Consider the following 8,181-nt stretch of genomic DNA (forward strand, 5'->3'; position numbering starts at 1 on the left):
CGCCTCGTCTTTGCCTCCCGTCGCGATGATGACGAAGAAGGAGCGGGAGCAGAGAGAGGACAAGGCAGGCCCCACCAAGCAGTAGCACAAGGCCCGGCCTCGCCCTGCCAGGGTGGATGAGTGGAGGCGTATTCGCCCGAATATGTCTCCCCTTCCCGAAAGCATACTCTGGATCTCCTTTGGCTAAGAATGCATTTTCAATCTCTGAAAGCATATTCTTCCGTAGTGTGCTTTCTGTTTTTCAGTCAGGGGCCTGTTTGTGATGATTTTAATTATAGATGGGTCCCTAGCAGAAAAACATTTATAAATTTTCACTCACAACTCCGATTTAGGTGATTCCAAAGCCCACTTCTTTGTCTTGACGAGCTCGTTCCGATGGATCATTTTCACCATGTGATAAACTAATGAAAATGACTATTTTTCCCTTGCCCTTATTTAGCCCCCTCTGAGAGAGAATGTTTTTCGGCGATTCTTTCTGCGAGCTTCTCGCACTTCCTCCCGGTGAATCCATCCACCCTAGGCAAGCCACACCCTCCATTTGCATGATTGCAATGAAGTGACATGGTTCAATTATTTAAACTTGCTTAAAATTTTCATTAGCTACATATGGCTTGTTCATGGCATTTCTCAGAGTGATATTTTGATCTTGCTATTGCCATGATGTTGCTTGGAGTTCTAGAACTAATATTTTTGCAGCTAATGAGTATGACATGTTGCCATTGGATTATTAGTGGCTATTATGATTATTTTCATGATGGTATTTGATATTATGCTTTGGAGTATTACTTTGGATATGATGTCATCATGTTGGTTTATGGTTAACTATCTTGCTTTTTTATTGGATTAGTAGTATCATGTTTCTTCGATTCATCATGATCTTAGTTGATATTCTACCGTCGGAGTATTAGGTTATGACTATATTATTCTCTGGATTATTTGTGGGATGTTGATATGACTTGGATCATAAGTTGATAGACGATATCGAAGTATTAGTTATCTCAGATCTATTTTTTGGGGGACAAATTCCGTCATTTCGTTGGTCAGGTGCCACCGAACCGGGCTTTTTCCCGTGCAACCACATTTTCCTTTATTGGGGAGGCCCTAATGCGGTCTATTGGTGTGCCTCTCGCTGGTGTCTCCAACTAGGGAAGGTTATACGCGTGCGCTACCCTGATCAGGTAGGCCGGTATAAGCCTTGTGTGCCCGAGTTGTTTGCACCTTTTGTCCCTGTTTGGGACTTTTTTTTGTTTTTCCGCGACGATGGTTGTTGGGTACATCGGGGCCACCCAGGACTGATCCCAAAGGGGAGTTGTTCGGAGTGGCCGGGAGAGTGTCATGGCAGTAGACTGGTTTTCTCGGAACACTGTTGGTCCACCCGATTGGGAGCACGTGGCCATGGGCACTATGATGTGGGTATAGTGTGCTAACCTCTTCAAAGAGTGTGTTTAATCTATCGATAGTCGCGTCCTTGGTCATGGGCACAAGTTCGTACTAGGTCACACGTTCGATCAACACTCATATGATGGAATGACTTATAGGTGATTTATATGTGGATATATTTGAGCAGTATAGTTTGGCAGGATGTTGATGATGATATTGGGATGATCTCGAGGGTGATCATTTAGTTTATCATGTGGTCACGCGGTGATCATGTGGAGGCATTGGTCACAAGGTGATTGAGGTGGTATGTTGCTTGGCCAGATAGCCAAGAGTGAGATGGTTCTTGAGATAGTGGTTCAACAGTAATTCTAGTAGTACTATATCATGCTTAGTTATTTCTTTCACATCATTGTAGTTGTTAATAACTTAAGATGTTAATGCTATGTTGTTGTCTTGCCTTGATGCTTTTGGTTGTTGTGAGCTTGCAAGTACATTCACTGTACTGACCTGGTGTGTCATGCCATATTGCAAGTGATGCCGTGATTCATTGTTTGTTGAGGTTACCGCACGTGCGAGCTAGATCGTCTCCCAGCCAGAGTCCCTACGGAGTGAAGTTCACCACGATCATCATTGTTCCGCTGCTACGAGTTGTCCCGCTGCTAGCATATAGCTACCTTAACAGGCGTAGTATCGCCGTGCTGATGTGATTCTTTGTAACATCAGACCTTTGTATCCATTATCCTTTGTAATAAGATCTAATTTGTTCTATGGCAAGTCGTGCCATATTCCAGAAGACTTGATCTCTGGGCTGGAATACGGGGTGTTCCGGTTCCTCTGAGCTGGGGTGCCACATAGGGTCTTGTCACTTCACTGTGAGCACCGGATGAATAATATTTTGACCAACAAGTGTACTACAATTGTACTACTAGTACTAGTAGCATACAGAGTAGTACTGTATAGAGGAAAGAGGTCGTGCTAGCATGCCTCTGGGTTCACTTCATCCTCTAGATAGCATCCATATTGCGAGCAGAACCAAATTCTCGTGCATGCGGTAGCACAACGAATGACTTCTTCTTTTTCGAGGATAACCACATATTCCTTAACCAGAAAAGGTTGTGTCTCGCACGCACGCGCCAATATCCATCTGAACCAGCTAGGACACATTTTTTGCAGAGAGAAGGATATGTTCGTATATCTGTTCATCCACCCAAGTGGGTTTTCCATAGGTGCCACCTATTAGGAGGGGTGCAGAAATAAAAAGGAATCATAAAATGTTTTGACCACGGTGATTCAAAAGAGTGAATTCAACTAGCCAGTGGTACATGTAGTGATAGAAGGATGCGCACGTACGCCGACACGTCTCACTCCTCAGTATGCTACCCGCATATATAGCTTTTTCATTTTGCAGGTTGGTCTACCTAGCCATCTAATCAACTGCCTGTATGCCACTTCTCCCATTTACTTCTCCATCGTGAACCGATTTTCCTCAGCTTCTTCACCTCTCCTTCATTTGCATTCAAACCCACTAGATTCACATTGTTTTAACTCCTGGAGTAATTCCGATGTCCCTTTGAATAATCATCTTCTTCTAGTTAGACTAGACATCGAATCCTAATACTCTAGCGATTCCAAATGGCGAAAGAGATCCTTGTGCATAGTTTTAGCGTAAAACATGTCCTCAGTGAAGGCTCATTGAGCATAGCTGCCATCTTCACCAACCACCCAAGGGTTGTTCAGGAGTGGATCAACTGTGTATCCAACGCCCTCGAAAAGGTGGACATGAAGGTCATCGGTCTCGATGCAGAATGCAGGAGCATGCCACTGGGAAGATCCAACGTGCCACTGTCCTTCAGTTGTGCCTCGAAGATGAAGTTTTGGTGTATCACATCATACATGAGCCCTCCATACCAGGTGAGCTCCACGATTTCATCTCTCGAGAGGACATATACTTTTGTGGGGCAGCCATCGAAGGGGACAAACAAAAGTTGGCATCGTACAACCTTCATTTGAAAAACATGGTTAACCTACAAACCGAAATTATTGTAGACGATGGTGATAAACCAACACCATCCCTATTTGACGAAGCAAATTTTGTGCTCGGAACAAACCTTGAGAAGGGTGACAAGACACCAGCCTTAAGGTTGTCTAGATGGGAGAATTATCCCTTGACCTACAAACGTATAAAATATGCTGCCCTTGATGCCCATGTGAGTTTCGAGATAGCTGCAAGGTCGAAAGAGCTTGTAGTGAAGCCGTCTCCCACAGAAAATAAGAAGAAGGAGAAGAAAAGGAAGATGTTGCAGTAGCAGCAACAGGGCATTATAGATGGATGACTATTTCCTTTCTTACTTGTAAAAAATTCCTCTCTGTATATATTGATAGATGAACTATTTTGTTGGTGTGCATCTCTTTGGAACAAGTATAGTAGCGTAGGTCCGCTTGAATATAATGAACTATTTATCTGCCTAGTTTTCTCTACTACTCCTTGAAGGGATCGGTATGCAATGCATGTGTTAGTAGACATGACAGCTTGTCCATGGAAGCAGAACTACAACGACCATCATGTTTCTCCCACTGCGACACGTGATTCCCACGACACCACGTCCCCCGACATGCACCTCACCCCTCTCGGCCCCACCTCCCCTCTGCCTTTGTGTGCATGACGTGTGGGCCACCCGAACTAGGGTGACCATCAAGTTTCTACCACAGCCACATGTGATTCCCATGACGCCGCTCGAACCCACAACACCGCATCCCCTGACCTGCGCCTCACCCCTCTTGGCCCCACCGACCCACTCCCTTTGTGATCATGACATGTGGGCCAGCCACCAATAGGATCCACATGTCAGGGACTCAAAGGCAGCTGTAATAAGGCGTTGAAGCTTAGTCCCATGGTCCCCAAGAGGGTAATGTAACTCATGCCCCAAGCCTTGTGATGCTACCACTACATGAACTTGTTCCAAACTTGAGATTTGTTTCTTACTACTACCAATGTGCCAGCCAGTGCATTGCAATTGATCCGAAGTAGTAGTAAAATAATACTTTTTCACAAACATGAAATATAAAAAATATAGTTTTGATATAAATATATCAGCAAAAATAAATAATCCTTCATTCAAAATATATCCCTCGGGTTGTTTTGATGAGGTGTGGGACAGGTGTGGCTGGTTTCAAGATAATAATCGGTTTTTAAAAAACTGGAGTGGATTTTTTTCCAACATTTTGTAGCGTGGCATGACATCTGGTGCACCTAAGCGTCTAGAAAAAAGAGTGGAGTGCACTCTCAAGATATGTAGATGCTCCCATTTAGTGGAGTGCACTCTAAAAACATTATCTATTTAGTTTTCTCTAGGCTTCCCTAGCCATGCAACCATGCCACATAAGCTATTCATGCATGCAATCCATAAATTGCAATATACTTGCGTTACTCTCCAGCATGCAATGTCGCCACATCATCTATTCATGCATGTTAGTCATAGGTTGTTTTTTGCATTAGTCTTGATCCTTCACATTTTGGTACAGGTATGATTAATCCAAATAGTAATGTTCTATACAACTAAACTCCAAAGGTTCGCTGGAGCCAAGGCAGAGGACGTACGATGGGGGCGGTGGAGGCATCTTCATAGGAGGAGGAGAGCTCGAAGGATAATCATGCACGTCCACCACCACCTACATATCTGCGCGGGACTCCTTGAGCACCCACTAGAGCTCACACTCCTTGAGGGAGCGCTGAAGTCATAGGATTTTCCTAAACCGCGATGGGCACCATGCAGTACTCCTCATAGCCGGGGGTGTGGTGCTCGCGTCTCGACTCCGGGGTACTGTCTAGAGCACGCGCTCAACCACCTCGTGAGCTGCGAGGATGCCATGCTCGCGGCCGTGCTATTGGAGCACATGCTCGTGCGCTTGACCGGCGATGATGCGATGTTCGCGGGCATGTTGCCAGAGCACGCGCTCATCTACGTCGAGGGCGGCGAGGATGCGATGTAAGCGGGCGTCATCTCATCCATGTTGAGAGTAGCGAGGATGCGATGCTCGCGGGCATGCTGCTGGAGAACGCAATCGTCCACATTGCAACCGGCGAGGATGCGATGCACCTCCTCGTGACCGACCAGGGTGTGTTGCTAGAACACAGCTACCCCTCATGGCCAACGAGGGCGAACTGCTAGATTACACTGTCCTCCACGTGGCCAGTCAGCCCGCGCTACTCGCGACCGTCGACGGCATGCTCTAGCTCGGCGATGTTAGAGACTGATACGTCTCCAATGTATCTGTAATTTTTCATTGTTCCATGCTATTATATTATCAATCTTGGATGTTTTATCAATCTTGGATGTCAAAGACTGATAAGTCGACGACGTGCTCTAGCTCGGCGATGTCAGAGACTTTATATCATTTTTTGGGACTAACCTATTAATTTAGGGCCCAGTGTCATTTGTACTTTTTTGCTTGTTTTTGACTTTGCAGAATATCAGTACCAAACGAAGTCCAAATGCCATGAAACTTTTCGGAGATGTTTTCCTGGCGATAAGAGACCCTGGAAGCTTCGAGATGGAACCATAAGATGAAAGGGGGGCACTAGGCACCCGGGGCACCAGAGGCCCCCGGCGCGCCCTAGTGGGTAGTTGGGCCCTCAGGCATTGTTTTGACCTACATCTGCATCTATAAATACCCAAAAATCCCACAACCCTTAGTGGAGTCCATGAAATACTTTTTCTTCCACCGCAAGTTCCAGAACCATGAGATCCAATCTAGAGGCCTTTTTGGCACTCTGCTAGAGGGGGCAACGATCACAGAGGGGTTCTTCATCATCCTTGTTGCCCCTCTGATGACGCGTGAATATTTACCACAGACCTACGGGTTCGCAGTTAGTAGCTAGATGGATTCTTTTCTCTCGATGCTCTTCTATACAATGTTCTCCTTGATGTTCTTGGAGTTCAATCTGATGCAATTCTTTTTTGCGGTGTGTTTGTTGAGATCTTAAAAATTATGAGTTTATGATCAGATTTATCCATGAATATCATTTTGGTTTTCTCTGAACTCTTTTATGCATGATTAATATAGCTTCACATTTCTTCTCTGATTTATTGGTTTGGTTTGGCCAACTAGATTGATTTGTCTTGCCATGGGAAGAGGTGCTTTGTGATCGGTTTGATCTTGTGGTGCTCAATCTCAGTGATAGAAAGAGACATGACACGCATGTATCATTACTGTTAAGGGTAAAAGGATGGGGTTTATTCATACGTGATTTTATCTTGTCTACATCATGTCATCTTGCTTAAAGTATTACTCCATTTTCCATGAACTTAATACACTAGATGCATGTTGGATAGCGGTTGATGTGTGGAGTAATAATAGTAGATGCAGGCAGGAGTAGTTCTACTAATCTTGTACGTGATGCCTATGTATGATCATTGCCTTGGATATCGTCATAATTATTTGTTTTCTATCAATTGCTCAACGGTAATTTGTTTACCCACCGTATGCTATTTTCTCAAGAGAAGCCTCTAGTGAAAACTATGCCCCCGGGGTCTATTTTCTATCATATATTAAAACCAAAAATACCTTTCTTCAATTTTCTTTTATTTATTTTATTTTTATTTTTATTTTTGTTTGATCTATTTATCAAAACCTGTACAATTTAATCTTTCTCATAACCATCGAGGTATTGACAATCTCTCTACGCGTTGGGTTGCAAGTATTTGTTGTTTGTGTACAGGTGTCATTTACATAGTGTTGTTTGGTTCTCCTACTGGATTGGTAACCTTGATTTCATAAATGAGGGATACTTATCTCTAGTGTAGTGCATCATCCTCTCCTCTTCGAGGAAATCCCAACGCAGCTAACAAGTAGCAGGAAGAATTTTTGGCGCCATTGCCAGGGAGACATCATCAACATCTATCAAGTACCTACGCATAAACCTTCATCTCCTTGCATTTACATTATTTTCCATTTTCCTCTAGTTTTCATCTCCCCACTTCTAAAAAGTTTTTACAAAAATACAAAAATACTTTCTGTTTGCCTTTTTGCGCGTTTTCTTGTTTGCTTCTTTGCTTGCTTATTATCTTGTTTACGTAGTCATGATGTCTCAAGAAAATACAAAATTGTGTGATTTTTCCAATTCTAATAATAATGATTTTAATAGTACTCCAATTGCTCCTCCTGCCGCTAGTGCGTAGTCTTATGATATTAATGTTGCTTTGTTGAATCTTGTTAAGAAAGAACAATTTTTCGGTAATCCTAATGAGGATGCCGCGTCCCATCTAAATACTTACATCATATTGTGTGATATGCCAAAGAAAAAGAATGTAGACAATGATATTGTGAAATTAAAATTATTTCCTTTCTCTTTGCGTGACCGTGCAAAAATTTGGTTTTCATCTTTGCCAAGAAATAGTATTGATTCTTGGGATAAGTGCAAAGATGCTTTTATTACTAAGTATTTTCCTCTTGCGAAAACTATTTCCCTTAGAAATCAAATTATTAATTTTAAGCAACTTGAGCAAGAAAATGTTACCCAATCTTGGGAAAGGATCAAATTGATGATAAGAAATTGCCCTACTCATGGTTTAAATCTATGGATGACCATACAAGAAATTGCCCTCTGATCTTGAAAGTAATACTAAATAATTTATCAATGCTCAAAAAGTTTTCAATACTACGATAGAAGAAAATTTGAGTAAACTTGATGATATGTTTAGGAGCATTGATAGAAAAAAATCTTGACGTGGAAAATCCTAAGATTTAAATTTTGCCACCCAAGGTTTATATTAATGAAACAATTAAAGCTTTATATATCAT

The sequence above is a fragment of the Triticum aestivum genome, chromosome 3A (assembly GCF_018294505.1).
Source record: "Triticum aestivum cultivar Chinese Spring chromosome 3A, IWGSC CS RefSeq v2.1, whole genome shotgun sequence".
Lineage (NCBI taxonomy): Eukaryota > Viridiplantae > Streptophyta > Magnoliopsida > Poales > Poaceae > Triticum > Triticum aestivum.